This window comes from Balaenoptera physalus (assembly GCF_965194825.1).
Source record: "Balaenoptera physalus genome assembly, chromosome: 2".
Lineage (NCBI taxonomy): Eukaryota > Metazoa > Chordata > Mammalia > Artiodactyla > Balaenopteridae > Balaenoptera > Balaenoptera physalus.
The window spans coordinates 150,042,996-150,063,469 of record NC_138883.1 but is presented as its reverse complement, the minus strand read 5'-3'; the positions used below and the strand labels follow the sequence as shown (position 1 = coordinate 150,063,469).

General features: G+C 39.3%; 1 long non-coding RNA gene and 1 pseudogene across 2 annotated transcripts in view; both read left to right on the top strand.

The window, feature by feature from the left end:
• Positions 1-20,474, top strand: part of LOC309654608 — a 74,065-nt gene that overhangs the window by 33,339 nt on the left and 20,252 nt on the right. The gene's annotated exons all lie outside the window — the stretch shown is intronic.
• LOC309654557 (ornithine decarboxylase pseudogene) lies at positions 406-12,052 on the top strand (annotated as a pseudogene). The gene has a single exon. The product of its transcript is annotated as an ornithine decarboxylase pseudogene (transcript).

The window sequence follows — 20,474 nt, the reverse complement described above, 5'->3', positions numbered from 1 at the left end:
ATTTTTGTGTCAGTTACCGACCTCAGGACATTTATTTATTTATTTATTTATTTTTGGCTGCACTGGGTCTTCGTTGCTGCTCGCGGGCTTTCTTTTTTTTTTTTTTTTTTTTTACGCTATTTATTTATTTATTTTTGGCTGTGTTGGGTCTTCGTTTCTGTGTGAGGGCTTTCTCTAGTTGCGGCGAGCGGGGGCCAGTCTTCATCGCGGTGCGCGGGCCTCTCACCGTCGCGGCCTCTCTTGTTGCAGAGCACAGGCTCCAGACGCGCAGGCTCAGTAATTGTGGCTCACGGGCCCAGTTGCTCTGCGGCATGTGGGATCCTCCCAGACCAGGGCCCGAACCCGTGTCCCCTGCATTGGCAGGCAGATTCTCAACCACTGCGCCACCAGGGAAGCCCGCGGGCTTTCTTTAGTTGCGAGCAGGGGCTGCTCTTCGTTACGGTGCACAGGCTTCTCATTGCAGTGACTTCTCTTGTTGCGGAGCACGGGGTCTAGGCGCCCGGGCTTCAGTAGTGTGGCACGCAGGTTCAGTAGTTGTGGCTCATGGGCTCTAGAGCGCAGGCTCACTAGTTGTGGCACACAGGCTTAGTTACTCCGCAGCATGCGGGATCTTCCCAGACCAGGGCTCGAACCCATGTCCCCTGCATTGGCAGGCGGGTTCTTAACCACTGTGCCACCAGGGAAGCCCGAGATGATGACTTTTGATAGTGAAGTTGAGTTGATGAAAGTTGCCAGGGCACATCCAAAGGCCAAGTTGGTTTTGCGGGTTGCCACTGATGATTCCAAAGCAGTCTGTCGCCTCAGTGTCAAATTTGGTGCCACACTCAAAACCAGCAGGCTTCTTTTGGAACGGGCGAAAGAGCTAGATATTGATGTCATTGGTGTCATCTTCCACGTGGGAGGTGGTTGTACTGATCTGGAGACCTTCGTGCAGGCCATCTCTGATGCCCACTGTGTCTTTGACATGGGAGCTGAGGTTGGTTTCGACATGTATCTGCTTGATACTGGTGGTGGCTTTCCTGTATCTGAGGATGTAAAGCTTAAATTTGAAGAGATCACCAGTGTAATCAACCCAGCATTGGACAAGTATTTTCCATCAGACTCTGGAGTGAGAATGATAGCTGAGCCAGGCAGATACTATGTTGCATCAGCTTTCATGCTAGCAGTTAATATCATTGCCAAAAAACTCGTATTAAAGGAACAGACAGGCTCTGATGATGAGTCAAGTGAACAGACATTTATGTATTATGTGAATGATGGAGTATATGGATCATTCAACTGCGTCCTCTACAATAATGCACATGTGAAGCCTCTTATGAAGAAGAGACCCAAACCAGATGAGAAGTATTATTCACCCAGCATCTGGGGACAGACCTGTGATGGCCTGGATTGCAAGGTTGAGCACTGTAACTTTCCCAAGATGCATGTGGGCGATTGGATGCTCTTTGAAAACATGGGTGCTTACACCGTCGCTGCTGCTTCCACTTTCAATGGATTCCAGAGACCGACCATCTACTGTGTGATGTCAGGGCCAACATGGTAACTGATGCAGCAAATCCAGAACCACGATTTCCCACCCAGCATAGAGGAGCAGGATGTTGGCACTGTGCCTGTGTCCTGTGCTTGGGAGAGTGGAATGAAACGGCACCCAGCAGCCTGTGCTTCAGCTTGTATTAATGTGTAGATACCATTCTTGTAGCTGTTAACTGCGAGTTTAGCTTGATTTAAGGGTTTGGGGGGGACCATTTAACTTAATTACTGTGAGTTTTGAGATGTCTATGTGAATAGGGTTGGCACAGATGCAACAATGTGGAAGACTAGGTGATGGGGTCATACTTATCTGTGTTCCTATGGAAACTATTTGAATATTTGTCTTATATGGATTTTTATTCACTTTTCAAACATGCTACTAAAGCATGCCCCTCAACTGCTGAGCAAGCATTTGTAGCTTGTGCATTGGCAGAATGGGCCAGAAGCTTAGTGTTGTGACCTGTTTTAAAATAAAGTGTCTTGAAATTAAAAAAAAAATATTCATGCATATGTACTCAAAGAAATATCACAGGCCCCCCAACACTAGTTCACCTACAGAGAAATAATAAATAATTTCCTCTCATTGTCAGAGAGATCACTAGGAGACATGATCACCCAACTTACTTAACACTTTGAGGTATCAGTAAAAAAAATACCATTGGAAAAGGATTAAAATCATCTCCAGTTGCAGAGCATATGAATGTATATCTAGTAAGCCCAAGGAATCAATGGAAATTTGTTACAGAAAATAAGACAACAAAATATTGTAAAGAGTATAACATAAGCATATAGTACACAATTCATACAGACACATTCCAAGCAGTTACAAAGTACATAAAAAGGAAGCCTCTAATTTTACAAGTATAAAATAAAATAAATAAAAATAAAAATAAATCTAACAACACATGAGAAAAGCCTATATAAAAAAAATTACCATGAACTCCTTATATAGATAATACAGATTTGAAGAAAAAGAAAATCAAGCTATTTCCTTAAATATAATAACAAATGTTTTATATCAATTAAAAAATTCCAGTACACATCTGTGTATATATATACATATGTATATTTGTGTGTAGAGATGTATATAGAGAGATAGATATAGATATGTGTATATTTGTATATATTTGTATGTGTATACACACAAATATTTTTCTGGAGATTGATAATATATTGTTTACATAAAATAATGAGGAAATATATATAAAATATACCTAAAATTGTTATTTTATAAAATTAAAGATTAGTTATTAACTTAAGTATATTTTATGTACATTTCATGGAAACTACTAAGAAAAACTCTATTGTAGTTACACAAAAGGTACAGAAAAAGAGTGAATTCATACCGCATCAAAAAAACCCAAAAAAACAAAAACAAAACAAAAACAAAGGAACTACAACAACAACAACCAACAGAAAATAATGAAAGAGTAATTGTAAGTCCTTGTCAACAATTAACATAAACTTCTTTTTAAGTTTTATTTTATATTGGAGTATAGTTGATTAACAATATTGTGTTAGTTTCAGGTGTACAGACAAATGATTCAGTTATATATATACATGTATTTATTCTTTTTCAAATTCTTTTCCATTTAGGTTGTTACATAATATTGAGCAGCATTCCCTGTGCTATACAGTAGGTCCTTGTTTGTTATTCATTTTAAATATAGCAGTGGGGGGGTTTCCCTGGTGGCGCAGTGGTTGAGAATCTGCCTGCCAATGCAGGGGACACGGGTTCGAGCCCTGGTCTGGGAAGATCCCACATGCCGCGGAGCAGCTGGGCCCGTGAGCCACAATTACTGAGCCTGAGTGTCTGGAGTCTGTGCTCCGCAACAAGAGAGGCAGCGATAGTGAGAGGCCCGCACACCGCGATGAAGAGTGGCCCCCACTTGCTGCAACTAGAGAAAGCCCTCGCACAGAAACGAAGACCCAACATAGCCAAAAATAAATAAATAAATAAAAGAAACCATGTTCTCCTGTGAAAAATTTTTAAAAAAAAAATTTTTTTTTAATATAAATAAATATAGCAGTGGGTACATGTCAATCCCAAACTCCCTAACTAACCCTCCCACTCACCCATCCCTCCCAGAACCCTAAATTTGTTCTCTAAGTTTGTGAGTTTTTCTGTTTTGCAAATAAGTTCATTTCTATTATTATTTTAAGATTGAGCATATAAGCGATATCATACAATATTTCTCTTTCCCTGTCTGACTTACTTCACTCAGTATGACAAAAACCACTTTTCTGACAGTCCAGTAGTTAAGACTCTAAAGGGGTGTGGATTCGATCCCTGGTTGGGGAACTAAGATCTCTCATGCTGAGGACCCAGCAAAAAAACAGAAAAACTCAGACTTAGAGAGCAAATTTAGGTTACTAGAGAGTGTTGACAGAACTCCCTGGTATACATAGGTCCTTTTTGATTATCTCTTTTATTGGAATACAGTGTATTTGTTAATTCTATCCTCCTAATTTATCACTTGACCCCCTTCTGTCCTTTTTGGCAACCATATGTTTGTTTTCCAACTCAATGAGCCTGTTTCAGTGTTCTCTAATTAGTTCAGTGTTGTGTATTTTTTGATTCCACCTATAAGCAATATGATATTAGATTTTTAAAATCTGATTTAATTTCTTTAGTATGATTATCTCTAGGTTTTCAATGTGCCTGCAAATGGCATAATATCATTTATTTAAATGTCTGAGTGTTATTGCATTGCTTACATGTGTCAGTTCTTTATCTGTTCATCCAGCCTAGACATTTGTGTGCCTACATGTTTTGGTTCGTGTAAATGGTGCTACAGTGCACACTTGGGTGCATATGCCTTTTCAAATTCTGGTTTTCTGCACATATACTCTTAGGGGTGGCAATGGCGGATCATATGGTAGCTCAAATTTTAAGTTTGAGAGCACTTCCATGTTGTTCTCTAAATTGACTGTTAAAATTTGCAACCCACCAGCCCTCTACATCATTTATTCATTGTACATTTTCGATGATTGCCTTTCCAACCGGTGCAAGGAGATCCCTCATTGTGATTATGATTTGAATGTCTCTGCTAACGGCTATGTTGAGCATGTGCTTATGGGCTGTTTTTATTCATAATCAGCGTGAGTAGAATTTACCTGTTGAAAATGTCTCCTTTGAAAGTCGGCCCTGTTTTCAATGATTTTGGAACACTTAAGCCTGGACATTTTATGATGTCAGGTATCATTTAGAGCCCAGGAGTCCTTGGGAATATTAAGTGCTCATAAGAAATGTTTTTGAGGTTCCTTTGCGAGAAACGTTCATGAGGCGCAGAATTTCCTCAGACTGAACTCTGCTTAGGCCGGCAGCCAGAGCCTTATGGGAAATCCTCTTTGGGGTTTATAAATTAGAAAGGAATGTGCAGAACAAACACTCAAATCTTGTGCCTCATTATGACAGTTTAATTAATTAGAATAATTTCTATTTTTTTTGAATAACATTGATATACAGTATTATGTATGTTGTAGGGATACAGAACCATTTTCAGTTATACATATCCACATATGTATACATGTTTGGCTTCTTTGCCCATTTAGGTTATTAGAGAGTGTTGATAGTCGTTCCTAGGTATACATAGATTCTTGTTGATATTTAGTTATACGAAATATTTTGTATTTTTAATCCCATCCTCGTAATGTATCCCTTAACTCCTTCTGTCCCATTAGGTAACCATAAGTTTGGGGTTTTTTAAACTCTCTGAGACTGTTTATGTTTTTCAGTTATTTCAATGCTGTGTCTTTATAGATTCCAACTATAAGTGAGTTCATATAATATTTGTCTTACTGATTCTCACTTACTTCACTTCGTATGATTATCTGTAAGATTATCTATGTTCCTGCAATTGCCATTATTTCATTCTTTTGCATGGAGGAATTGTATACCACTGTGTACATTGATCATTTCTTTTTTATCTGTTCATCTGTCCATGGACATTTTGTATGTCTCCACATCTTGGGTATTGTAAATGGTGCTGCTGTGCCCGCTTGGGTGCGTGTGTTTTTTCGACTTCTGGACCTGTCGGCCTATAATTTTAGGGGAAACTGCAGGATCATAGGGTAGCACTCTTTTTAGCTTTTAAAGGCACATCTTTAATGTTCTCTATAGTGGCTGTTACCATTTATTTCCCACCAGCTCCATAAAAGGATTTCCTTTTCTCCATGCCCTTTCCACGATTCATTCATTTTTAATTTTGGTGATGGCCTTTTACTCCAGTGCAAGGTGATCTCTCACTGTAGTTTTGATTTGCATGTCTATGTTAATTGCTGTGTTGAGTATGTTTTTATATGCTGTTTTTCTTCATATACCCGTGCGAGTAGAATTTATCTGATTCAATTGCCTTCTTGAACGTCTTCCCCTTTTCAGTGACGTTCGAACACTTTCGCATGGACATTTGTTGATGTCAGGTATCATTTAGGGCCCTGCAGTCCTTGTCAATACAAAGTGCTCCTAAGCAAGCGTTTTGAGGTTGCTTTTGCGGGAAATGGCCACTAGGCTGCAGTATGTCCTTGGACCCAACTCTGGTTACCCCGGCAACCAGACGCTAAGGGGAAATTCTGTTTCGGGCTTCTCACATCGAGTGGAATGTGACAGTACAAACACCCAAATCTGTGTCTCATTACCACATTTTTAATTAGATTAATTTTTATTTTTTCTTGAAGGAACATTGATGGACAATGTTGTGTATGTTATAGGTATAGAGAATATTTTTCCCTTATACATAGACATATATGTATGCATCTTCGGCTTCTTTTCCCTTATAGGTTACTAGAGACTGTTGATAGAACTCCCTGGTATACATAGGTCCTTGTTGATTATCTCTTTTATTGGAAATACTGCGTATTTGTTATTTCCATCGTCCTAATTAATCCCTTCACCCTTCCTGTCCTTTGTAGTAACCACTTGTTTGATTTCCAAGTCCCTTAGTCTGTTTCATTGTTCTCTAATTGGTTCAGTGGTGTGTGTTTTTCAATTCCACCTAGAAGTGATATCATACGATATTAGATTTTAAGATTCTGATTTACCTTATTTAGTATGATTATCTCTAGGTTTTCCGTGTTCCTGAAAATGGCAAAATTTCACTTATTTAAATATCTGAGTCATATTGCATTGCAAACATGTGTCACTTCTTCTTTAGCTGTTCATCTGGCCATAGACATTTTGTGTGCCTCCGTGTTTTGGCTCGTGTAAATGGTGCTGCAGTGCCCACTTGGGTGCATATGTCTTTTCGAATTCTGGTTATCTCCGCATATACACTTAGGGTACCAATGGCGAATCTTATGGTAGCTCTAATTTTAAGTTTGAAGGCACTTCCATGATGTTCTCTAAATTGGCTGTTAGAATTTGCAACCCAACAGCACAATAAAAGGGTTTGCACTTCTCTATGCCCTCTACATCATTTATTCATTGTCGATTTTTGATGATGGCCTTCTGACAGGTGCAAGGTGACACCCCGTGGTGAGCTTGATTTGCACGTGTCTGCAAATTACTATGTTGAGCATGTGCTTATGGGCTGTTTTTATTCATATTCTATGTGAGTAGAATTTACCTGTTGAAAATGCTTTCGCTGAAAGTCGGCCCTGTTTTCATTGATTGTGAAACACTTAAGTCTGGACATTTTGTGATCTCAGATACCATTTAGAGTCCTGCAGTCCTTGGGAATATTAAGTGCCCAGAAGCATCTTTTTGAGGTTGCTTTTTGCAGGAAACGTTCTTAAAGTGCAAGATTTCTTCCGACCCAATTCTCCTTAAGCCAGCAACCTGAGCCTTAGGGGACATCTTGTTTGGAGCTTGTAAGTTAAGAGACAAACGTGCAGAACCAACATTCAAATCTTGTGTCTCATTATAACAGTTTAATTAATTAGATTAATTTCTCTTTTTTTTGTAATAACATTCATATACAGTATTATTTATGTCAGAGGAATACAGAACCATTTTCAGTTATACGTATCTATACATGTTCGGTTTCTTTTCCCATTTAGGTTATTAGAGAGTGTTGATAGCCATTCCTAGGTATACAAAGATTCTTATGGAAAATCCAGTTTATACGAAGTATTTTGTATTTTGAATCCCATCGTCCTAATGTATCCCTTGACCCCATCTGTCGCATTAGGTAACCATAAGTTTGTATTTTTCTTACGTTTATGAGACTGTTTATGTTTTTCAATTATTTCAATGATGTATATGTATAGATCACAGGTATAAGTGAGATCATATAATATTTGTCTTTCTGAATCTCACTTAGTTCACTTAGTATGATTATCTTTAGGTTTATCTATGATCCTGCAATTGGCATTATTTCATGCTTTTGCATGGAGGAATTGTATACCATTGTGTACATGTATCACTTCTATTTTATCTGTTCTTCTGTCCGTGGACATTTTGTATGTCTCCTCATCTTGGGTATTGTAAACGGTGGTGCCATGCACACTTGGGTGCATGTGTTTTTTCGAATTCTGGACTTGTCGGCCTATTATCTTAGGGGAAGCTCTGCAGAATCATAGGGTAGCACTCTTTTTAGCTTTTAAAGGCATATCCATAATGTTCTCTCTAGTGGCTGTTACCATTTATTTCCCACCAGGTCCATAAAAGGATTTCCTTTGCTCCATGCCCTCTCCACCATTTATTCACTGTAAAGTTTGGTGATGACATTTTAGTGCAGTGCAAGGTGATCTCTAATTGTAGTTTTGATTTGCATGTCTGCTAATTGCTACGCTGAACGTGTTTTTATAGGCTCTTTTTCTTCATATACCCGTGTGAGTAGAATTTACCTGATTCAATTGACTTCTTGAATGTCTGCCTCCTTTTCAATGATTTTCGAACACTTTCGCCTGGACATTTGTTGATGTCAGGTATCATGTTGGGCCCTGAAGTCGTTATGAATACAAAGTGCCCCTAAGCAAGCGTTTTGAGATTGCTTTTGCGGGAAATGGCCACCAGGCGTCAGTATTTCCTCGGGACCTACTCTGGTTACCCCGGCAACCAGACACTAAGGGGAAATACCGTTTGGGGCTTCTAAATTAGAGTGGAATGTGACAGTACAAACACCCAAATCTTGTGTCTCATTGCCACATTTTTAATTAGACTAATTGTTACTTTTTCTTGGTGGAACTTTGATGTACAGTGTGGAGTATGTTGTAGGTATAGTGAATCGTTTTCTCTTATACATATCCATATATTCTGTGCAGCTTCGGCTTCTTTTCCCATATAGGTTACTAGAGACTGTTGATAGAACTCCCTGGTATACATAGGTCCTTGTTGATTATCTCTTTTATTGGAAAACTGCATATTTATTATTTCCATTGTCCTAATTTATCCTTTGACCCCCTTTTGTCCTTTTTGTTAACCATATGTGTGATTTCTAAGTCCATGAGTCCCTCAGTTTATGTGTTCTCTTACTTGTTCAATGGTGTGTATTTTTAGATTCCACCTATAAGTGATATCATATGGTATTAGTCTTTCTGATTCTGACTTACTTTATTTAGTATGATTATCTCTAGGTTTTCTATGTTCCTGCAAATGGCATAATTTCATTTATTTAAATGTCTGAGGGACTTCCCTGGTGGTGCAGTTGTTAAGAATCCGCCTGCCAATTCAGGGGACACAGGTTTCAGCCCAGGTCCGGGAAGATCCCACATGCCGAGGAGCAATTAAGCCCGTGTGCTACCACTATTGAGCCTGTGCTCTGGAGCCCACGAGCCACAACTACTGAGCCCAGGTGCCAGAAGTATTGAAGCTTGCACACCTAGAGCCCATGCTCTGTGACAAGAGAAGCCACTGCAATGAGAAGCCTGCACACCACAACGAAGAGTAGCCCCAGCTCATCGCAACTAGAGAAAGCTCGTGCATAGCAACGAAGACCCAATGCAGCCAAAAATAAATAAAAATAAATAAATAAATGTATTTAAAAAGTGTCTGGGGCTTCCCTGGTGGCGCAGTGGTTAAGAATCCGCCTGTCAACGTAGGGGACATGGGTTCGAGCCCTGGTCCGGGGAGACCCCACATGCGCAGAGCAACTAAGCCCATGTGCCACAACTACTGAGCCTGCGCTCTAGAGCCCATGAGCCACAGCTACTGAAGCCCGCGCGCCTAGATCCCGTGCTCTACAGCAAAGAGAAGCCACCGCAATGAGAAGCGCATGCACCGCAATGAAGAGTAGCCCCTGCTCGTCACAACTAGAGAAAGCCCACGCACAGCAATGAAGACCCAACACAGCCAAAAATAAATAAATAAACAGATTTTTAAAAATGTCTGAGTCATATTTTATTGCGTACATATATTAGTTCTTCTTTTTCTGTTCACCTGGCCATGGACATTTTTTATGCCTCCATGTTTTGGCTCGTGTAAATGGTGCTGCAGTGCACTCTGGGTGCATATGTCTTTTCGAATTCTGCTTTTCTCTGCATATACTCCTAAGGGTAGCAATGGTGGATCATATGGTATCTCTCCTTTTAGGTTTGAAGGCACTTCCATAATGTTGTCTATAGTGGCTGTTACAATTTGTATCCCACCAGCACAATAAAAGGGTTTGCATTTCTCCATGCCCTCTACATCATTTATTCATTTTCAATTTTTGATGATCGCCTTACCGACTGGTGAAGGTGAATCCTCATTTTGATTTAGATTTGCATGTCTCTGCTAATTGCTGGGTTGAACATGTTCTTATGGGCTGTTTTAATTCATAAACAGTGTGAGTAGAATTTACCTGTTGAAATTGCCTTCTTGGAAGTCTGCCCTCTTTTCAATGATTTTTGAACACTTAGCCCTGGACATTTTGTGATGTCAGGCATCATTTAGAGTCCAGAAGTCTAATGTGAATATCAAGTGCCCATAAGCAATCTTTTTGAGGTTGCTTTTGTGGCATGGTCATAAGGCCAGCATTTCCTCGGGCCCAACTCTGCTTATGCCAGCAACCAGGGCCTTAGGGGAAATCCTGTTTGGGGCTTGTAAAAAAAGAGGAATGTGCCAGAAGAAACACTCAAATCTTGTGTCTCATTACCACTTTTTAATAAATTTCTTTTTTTTTGGAGTGACATTGATATACAATGTTGTGTATGTTGTAGGGATACAGAACCATTTTCAGTTATACATATACACATATCTCTGCATATTTGGCTTCTTTTCCCATTTAGTTTATTAGAGAGTGTTGATAGCCCTTCCTTGGTATACATAGATCCCTGTTGAATATCTATTTTATATGAAATAGTATGTATTTGTTAATTCTCCTAATTTATCCCTTGACCCCTTCTGTCCGGTTGGTAACCATATTTTTTTTTCTAGGTTCCTGTGTCTGCTCATGTTTTCTCAATTATTTCAATCATGTGTATTTTTAGATTCCAGCTATACGTTATATCACATTTGTCTTTCTGATACTCACTTACTTTACTTAGTATGATTATCTCTAGGTTTATCTACGTTCCTGCAAATGGCATTATTTCATTCTTTTACATGGTGGAGTCATATACCACTGTGTACATGTATCACTTTTTTTTTAATCTCTTCATCTGTCCATGGACATTTTTTATGTCTCCATATCTTGAGTATTATAAACGGTGCTGCAGTGCAAGCTTGGGTTCATGTGTCTTTTCGAATTCTGGTTTTCTCTGCATATACTCTTTGTGGTAGCACTGCCAGATCATATGTTAGGTCTTTTTTTACCTTTTAAAGGCACTTCCATAATGTTCTCTATAGTGGCTGTTCCACATTTACATCCTACCATCACCGTAAAAGGGTTTCCTTTTCTCAAAGCCCTCTCAACCATTTATTCATTGTGATTTTTATGATGGCCTTTGAGACCAGCGCAATGTGTTCCCTCCTTGTTGTTTGATTTCCATGTCTCTGCTAGTTGCTATTTTTACCGAGTCCAATTTCACTATTTTCGCTGCACAACAGGCCAATGAATCGGAGACGAGGTGTTGAGGCAAAGAATACGACTTTATTCGGAAAGCCGGCAGACCAACATGATGGCAGACTAGTGTCTCGAAAAACCATCTTATCAGGGTTTGGATGCCAGTTTCTTTTATAGCACAGAGAGTGGGAGGAATTGAGGCAGTAAAGTAAAAAGGCCTTAAATTTTGCAATATTCCCTGGAATGGCCAGCCTCAGGGAGGGGATGTGTTAATTTCTTCTTTCTTGCAGCCATCCACAGGTGGACAGAGTCAGGTTGTCTCCCTGTGAGCTGAACAGAGGCACTTTAATTAACATTCAGGCACAGGGGCAGTATACCCTGAGGTAGGCCATTATGTATGATTATTATAACAAAAGCAACAAAAAACAAAGGTTAAAGTCAAAGAAACAGATGGAACATGGAGTCCGATTTAGCTCTTCCCTGTTACAATTCCCCGTTGTCAATGTACATGCCACAATCTTGTGGAAAAAAGGCGTGACAACGTTTTAACTGTTCCATCAGATGGATCTTTCTGGGAGTTTCTGCCATCGGTTCAATGTTCCAAATGTTGAGATTTTTCTTTTGTTCTGCTTTGGAAGTTTCTACTTTACATCTGTAGACTGAAAAATATTTACAACCTTAAAGTGGAGATTTATCAGGAATTTTGAGGGCTTCAAGCCTGGAGACCGCATCTCAAGTTAAGGAATTTAGTGTTTTTCTATACGGGAAGATGCAAGAGTCAGGGCTCACTGAAATAATTCCTTTGATATGCACCACACCTATCTGTGGCCTGTATGCTGTATTTTCACATCCTGAGTTTCCTCAGGGCTTACCGCAGGGAGTGGCTGCAGTCCGATGGCTGCTGACGGCAGGTATTCTTCTCCTCCCTGAGTTTTCTCAGGGTTCACTGGCTCATGTTGGAGAGCTGCAGTCGCTGATGATTGAGCCTCTCCTCTTGGTCAGGAATTTGACCAATATTTGAGAGACATTTTATGATCAAATTTTGTCCCATGGTGCTGGGAGGCTCATCCCAGGTCAGGTGAAAAATCTTGATATACCACTCCAGGTGCTAATTTTCGGATTAGGCCCTATCGATATTTAAAGATTCTCTGAATCCTCTGTCTAATTATGATCCAGGAGACATTTTCCCGTGTTGTTTCTTCCCATACCTGGAATCACATTATTACAATTATTTTATGTTATAAATGTGATCTATTTCTGTAAGATGTTTAGCTATAGAAGTTTTGTTGGAGGCTTGGTTATACACTGGGTACTGCAAGAGACAACAATCTTATAAAATAGACAAGATATAAGTAATGTAGATAGTAATCTTGACAAAGACATAGTAAAGCAGGGAGACACAAAGCACAAGCAATTTTGAAACAAAGAACAAATTAAAACAGTGGTTAACATAATATCAAGTCCACAGGAGAGTCAGCTGGAAACAACAAATTCTGGCAGGATCAGGTGGAGAGAAAAAGATAAAAGTTTCCCCTTTGTTTACAAAGGCATACTTTATCAACTTGCTGTAGGTCATAGCATAAGAGAAAAGGTTTTTCCTAAAAACAAAGATTAAAGCTGTTGCAGCAATAATAGAAATGAAGTTTTCCCTCTCCTGAGAACAAGGAAAATAAAGGTAACAGTGAACAGGCTAGAGAAGAAATATAGCCTGGCCTGAAAGAGTTAATCACTCCTACTTTTTTTTTTTTTAACTGTTACTATCTGTAACTAGATTTGTACTTCACAAAGCTAACCTATTACTCTTTAACACTATGTGAGTTACATCCTGCACTCCCTTGTAGCAAATCACCCCTTGTAGTATTTGCATTTCAGAAAAAAGTCACAGGCTGATAACCCAGAGACAAACAGACCCAATTACCAGGCTGCCTGACGTCAGCTGTGACTGTTTTGAAATAATGCAGGAAGAAGAATGCAAGACCTTTACTACTTTGATCCTTATCATATACCCTGGACTGCGGGCCCCACATATAAAATCTTCTCCGATTCCCAAAGGAGCGCACAGTTCTTGAGGTGCTAGCCTGCTGTGTCTTCCCTTCTGCCTGGCAGAAAAATAAAGCCATCTCTCTCTTCCTCCAAAATCTCTGTCTCTGTATTTCTGTTTAGCATCGGTGCACAGAGAAGCCGAGATTTCAGCAACAAAGCCAGTATATTTCCCAAAGTCATAAAGTTATAAATCATATTTACCAGTTCATTCAGTCCCATGTAATTAATTCCCATTCATCTGGATGAAATAATCATGTTTCCCTTTAGTTTTGTCCTTTGTTACCCAGTCCAGTGATATTATCTGAAGGCTATCAGAAAGTTATATTTGTTAAAAAGTTCCTTTTTATCAGTCTTCTTGAAAATCTTCATTTTGTAAAAGCATCAGGACAAAACGTAAAACAGCATGGTTAAAGATTTGCGTACAATGTAATTAGCAGGAAACTTGGATATACCATTTTAGAATAGCTAGTATTATGATTGATAACATATCAGGACATATCAGATGTTAGGGATTCCATATACATTTTGGAATATCTATATAAATGGCATTTACCCATACACTATAACCTAAGGTTCATCTCCAATCCCTTGACAAAGTTTTTGAAGTAATTTTAACATACCAAATAAACTTAGTTTGACATTTCTCACTGAGATGTTCTTTCGAAGTGCCCCAGAGTCAGCTGGAGGCTAAAAAACTTTGGTCAGATTTTGATATTTGGGAAGTTTGTTAAAAATATCAAAAATGTTTTAAAACACAACAGGATCGTAGGTCACTGTGAAAGAATGCTTATTCATTTAACCCAAGTCACAAAATGATTAAAAGAAAACAAATACGGATCACCTAAGGGCATAGAAACTTATATAATCTGTTATCAAAGGGAGCACTTCTAACAGAGAGAGATCAAATTCCAGTCTTGTATTAGCTTACTTAACAAAATCCATTTAGTTACTTAACTTCAATCTAAATTTAGTTAATCCTGACCATGTATAAAACTTTCCAGTAAAATGTAATTCCATTCCTCATACCATCTTTACTGAAAACACATTTTACCATACTGAAATGTTTTATTATTTTCAGTTGCTTTAATTATGTATTTAAATTAGAATCCCTGACTCTTAAAAACCTTAATTTCTAGTGACAACCAAGAGGCAAGTAATAGTTACCAAAATCTGGAGAAACTATTCAGATGATTTTTAGAACATAATTATTTTTATAGTTTACCTAAAAGCTCTTATTTCATTTACATTTAAAATTTCATCATATCAAGTTATTTTTCTTGCTGACAAATTTGCAACAGATATAACAAGATTTCATTTAACTTTTTAAAAATCTAGGTGCAGTGAAAGTACTATACTTAATGTTGATGGCTCTAAAGACATGTCTATATTAATTAGATCAACAAACTTCAACATTAATACCAGGTATTAATTTAATACTAAATATTTCCCACTTCACGTGAACCTGAAACTCATTTAGCTTAATTTCTCTTGTAGTTAGAATTGTTTGGTTTGTAAGCACTTACTGTTCTTTAAGCCAATTAAATAGAGCTCATTTACAGATTAACCTCAGCAATGTTATCCAAAGACAAATACACATACAAACACACAAACAAACAGAGACATCATAGTTCTCATTTCAAAATTTCAGCCCTGAGTCAGGTATAACAATGTAAAACCCATCAGTTTACAAAAGAGTTTGGATTAAAGTTGGGTTTCTGGCAGATGGAACAAATCAAGCTCACTTGTCTAGATGGCTAAACCCTTTCTACTAATATTTATGGAAAACAAGTCAAGTTCTAAATTGCTGTACTCTCTTTTTCAAAATTTGCATTTTAAAAAGATGGCAGAGATAAGGGTTTTTGAGAAGACCGGATAGGACATTTGTATCTCAAAGATACAGGCAAGTTTCTCCTAGGATCACTTTGTTTTCCCTTTAATATTTACAAGCCTCTTAAGATCACTTGTATTTATTAGAAAATCAATCAACTTGTTCCCCACTGTAAATGGTACCTGGGGCTCCTGTGGGGAAATCAGAATCAGACGCCTCAAGTACAAGGGAAATTGAACTTGAGTCCTGGCCTCTTACAGGATATCGGGGCAAGGGAAATTGCTCTGCTCTAGAAGTGGCTCCCAGTCCAAATTGGGTGCCCAGTGGGTCTTACTTAGATGGTGATACTAAACCAGGTCCCTGTGCCCTGGGGTTTACCATAGAAACTTCTATTTGATCCCCATGGGTAGGGGAAACAGGAGGCAGTGTATATGTTGGCGGCATGGGAGGGGAGCAGTTGGAACTACTGCCATTGCAGCCTGCTCGGCCATTGAAGGAGCTGGATAGGCTGGAGCTGGGTGTAAGTTTTGAAATAACATGTCCCCACTCTCATTTTTTTTCTCTTCCTTTGTAGAACAGTCTTCCCCTTGGGTTTCCCTTCAGACTGCTGCACCATAAGATGGCAGCCCTCTGACTCCTTTTCCTCCTGATGCAATAGCATAAATGCTCCTACATATGGAATCTCATCTCTTTTTCCTGCTCTTTTTTTTAAACATCTTTATTGAGGTATAATTGCTTTACATTGTTGTGTTAGTTGCTGCTGTATAACAGTGAATCAGCTATACGTATACATATATCCCCATATGCCCTCCCTCTTGGCGTTTCCCTCCCACCCTCCCTATCCCACCCCTCTAGGTGGTCACAAAGCACCAAGGTGATCTCCCTGTGATATGCGGCTGCTTCCCACTAGCTATCTATTTTGTATTTGGTAGTGTATATATGTCGCTGGAGAACAATATGGCGGTTCCTTAAAAAACTAAAAATAGAACTACCATATGGCCCAGCAATCCCACTACTGGGCATATACCCTGAGAAAACCATAATTCCCTGCTCTTTTGCAGAACATTTCTAACTGCGAGTGAGCCATTCAGAGGCCATCATTCTTCTGATCTTAAGATATACTGGGTCTACACCCTATTACAATAGTATATCTATCATGTCTTTCTTAGTCATAGATTCACCTCTATGTTTTGCCCATTTATCTAATATATTCCCCAAAATGCTCTCCTTTGGGATAGGTGGAGTGTTTTCCACTTTTAAAAGTTTAATAACACCAAGACACGAAAGACGCAAATTCCAATACAAAAGGCACAAACAAATTCTAGCATCGATGCACACAAAACCACGACAAAACCAATGAACTAGTTCCCAGATCAGGTAGACTTAACCCTACAAAACCAAAGAACTTTTTTCCCAGTGAACCGGTTCCCAGAATCAAGTAGAGTTCAACAACAACAATTCCCCCCACCAACAGGGTATTCCAACCAGATTGGCTTGTCCCATAAAGGAAAAGCCCAGACTGAGGGGGGAATATGTTCCTGGTGCGCACGCCGGAGCGACTTACCCTCCAGAATCAGAGTCTGTCGACTCATAGCCCTAAATGGAACCGAAGTTCCCCAAATTGGAACCGAAGTTCCAGAATCGAATCGAGTCCATCAACTCGTAGCCCCAAACTGAAGTTGGTCGGTTCCTTGCCTCAACTGCCAAGCGCTGGGGTAGCTGGTGCCGCTTCAGGGAACTTTGAAGGGAAGATCCTCAGGACAAATGGTCCCAGCAGCTGCTAGGGCCTTGCCCCAGTATTCCCTGACCAGGGCGGCTAGCCACGAGCAGCAAGGCTCCTGGCTGGCTAAGCCAAATTTTTTACCAAGTCCAAGCTCTCTCTGCTTGCCGCATGACAGGCCAATGAATCGGAGACGAGGTGTTGAGGCAAAGGAATACGACTTTATTCGGAAAGCCAGCAGACTGAGAAGATGGTAGATTAGTGTCTCTGAAAAACCATCTTAACTGGTGGGGGTGGGGGGAGTGGGGGGGGGCAGGGGGGGCAGGGTTTGGATGCCAGCTTCTTTTATAGCACAGAGAGGGAGAGGAGATGAGGAAGTAAAGTGAAAAGGCCATAAGCTTTGCAAATACCCCCTGGAATGGCCAGCTTTGGGGAGGGGATGTGTTAATTTCTTCTTTCTTGCAGCCATCCACAGGTGGACAGGGTCAGATTGTCTCCCTGTGAGCTGAACCCAGGCATTTAGTTTAACATTCAGGCAGAAGGGCAGGGTTCGCTGAGGCAGGCCATTATGTATGATTATAAAAACAACAGCAACGAAAAGCAAAGGTTAAAGTCAAAGAAACAGATGGAACGTGGAGTCCGATTTAGCTCTTCCCTTTACAAAACCATCTTTTTTACTTGCCTTTAGTCATGAAAAATCTAGTTTATGAGTTTTTTTTGGTCCAAAATTCATGACTATTGCTTTTATTATATGCTGGGGCATTTTTAGGATGGTTTTCATTAAATTTTTCATGTTCAGAAATTAAAGATGAGAGTAATTCCTCAGTGAGCATATTAAGTTGATTTTGTTTAATTAATACAGTTAATTACTTCTCAATTGGAGAGGAACACTAAGATGGCTTTTCTTCAGTTATTGTTTCTTCCACCTCTTATATATAACATTATCAAAGTTATTCACTTTACTGTAAAAATTAGATCAGGTGAAAATTTGGAGAATTCATAAGTCATGGGGTTGTTTAGGCATGAACAAACACACGTGACTGTGATGGGTGTTTAATAGATTTTGTAAAATTAGGAGCAAAATATTCCAATTTGAATGATGCTGTAGCATGATGTAAAAGAAAATGTACAAGATGAAGAATTGCATGATTTCGCATGTGGTGAGAGGACACCTGTTCTCTGACTGCACAACTGACACACCCTGAATTTAGGAGAAAAATCTACTTGTTTCATTTCCTGATTATTTCCAGGTTTTTTTTTTTTTTGTTTTGTTTTTATCATTGTCATCCTTGCTACATATGAATCACAGTCACTGCCCTTCTTTGCTTTCATTATGGACATAGGGTTCCCACTGCTCTCCTCACCCCCAGTCATCCATGCAGGCCCTGGTAGTTTCTGATGTGTACCTTCAAAATTTTCGAAAGCAATGAGAAATTTAAGTGATCAATTTGAGGTCACTTATACAATTCAAATACAGCATTGTGATCACTTAATTGTGAGAAGAGTGGAGCAGCTTCAATGGACCAGAGTTTTAACTCAGGCAGTTAGCACTAGGAGACTTGGAAAGGCAGATAAAATAGGACAATGGTGTTTTTTTGTTTGGTTGGTTGGGGTTTTTTTTAGAGAGAGATACATAAGACTTGTTGAAAGTACATATGGAGAGTCCTTTGGAAATGTAGGGAGGAAAGGAATGTAGCAAGGAAGCTCCACATATTCACCCCAAGGTCTTAGGCAGCTGGTGGTGGTGTATTCGGATGTACAAATGACAGAGATGGAGACTTGGCAAGTGTGCTGGGTTTCTGAGAATCCAGGAAATCTAATTCTGTCCTAGTGATTTAAAATATTTCCTGGGCAGTACTAAGGACTGGATGCTATTAGTAGACAGAGATTATTACATTTTTCCAGGCTTAGATCAGCGGCAGTTTGATGGAGATGGGGTGTGGAATGAAACAATCTTTGTGAACATAGCTTGAAATGTCCCGTGGCGGACTAGATGTGGAGATGAGGAAGACTTCCGGACACTGTAATAGGCGGGTCAGCATGGCATGTGCTGTGGTCTCACAGAAACCTAGGTGCCAGGTGTATACCAGCAACATAAAATATATCTACTGTAAATGAGTGACCTTCCAGGGAAGCTGACCCACAGGTGGCGGGGAGCACCCTCACTTCCTCTCAGCAGGTGATGGCCTTGTCATGTGCTCTGGGATCTGCACCAGGTGTCACTTAGTTGGGGGAAGAGTTTATCAGTCAGAGGCAGTGAGCATTTCTTTTTCAAACAGTTTATTTGGTTTTTAGGCTAGAAGTTCTGAGTTTTTTCATAGCCCATACTGTATTTTTACCAATCTTGCCTGTAATGGGAAGAGGACTTTTTTCAGTTGTGCTAATTGATACAGTGGGCTTGGGTAGCAGTTTATGCTCACTTTTAACCTTGGTATAAGTAAAATATAATCATGTGTGTTTTTCTGTAACTAGTGGTTTGTTTTCAGTTACACCAAGAACGGACTTATGCATATGCATAGAAAAGATGTACATTTGGTGTTATGTACACAGTGCATAATAGGTAGATGTTCATAGCTGAAAAAATGGCTGAGAAAATTTATGAGGTACCTTTTCTTTTTTCACTTCTTCTCTCTGGTGTTGGCTACATGCAGGCACTTTATACATTTCTGTTCTCTCATAACCCTGGTATGGTTGCCCCACAGTCATATATATCACATTTCTTTATCTATGCTAGACACCAGGGAAGCAATAGATGGCACCTCAAATTTCTAGATGCCTAAATTAAATAAATAAATAAAACACAAATTGGGATCATCAAATCTTAGTGAGAATGAAGAGCAATTAATCTCCTGTATTGCTGATTGGAGAATTAAAAATATATCCAGTTAGGAAAACTGATTGACTTTTACTAATAAACATAAAACTTTACCCTGTTAGAAAAAAAAAGTGAAAGTAAGCACAAAACAATGAAAAATCTCTGAACTTCTAAGATACCCTTCCATTCTGTATTCCTCCACCATCTATAGTTAGCTTCTATTGCATGCAAACGCTTTTTAAAATCAATGATAGGGAAACAGAACAAGAGACAGAAAGGTGAGTCCCAGTATCTGCATCCTTATGGTTATTAAGTAGTGCAAGTGTAGTGCTACTAAAAACTGGTCTGGGGAGCAGCATTGGCACAAAGAAGAAACTTGATAAAGATGCCAGTTCCTGGGCCCCACTCCAAACCTGCAGAATGACAATCTCTTCCATGGGTCCTGGAATGCTTTGTATGCATATTTAAATTTGAGAGGCACAATTTACATAAATGCTTATCACTGTAGGCTTACAATAAAGATGACATGGTGAGTTATAATAACCAGTATCACCTGTGACCTCCTTCACAGATTCTTCTTTTTTTAAATTAATTAATTTGATTTTTGGCTGCATTTGGGTCTTTGTTGCTGTGTGCAGGCTTTCTCTTGTTGCGGTGAGCGGGGGCTATAGTTCG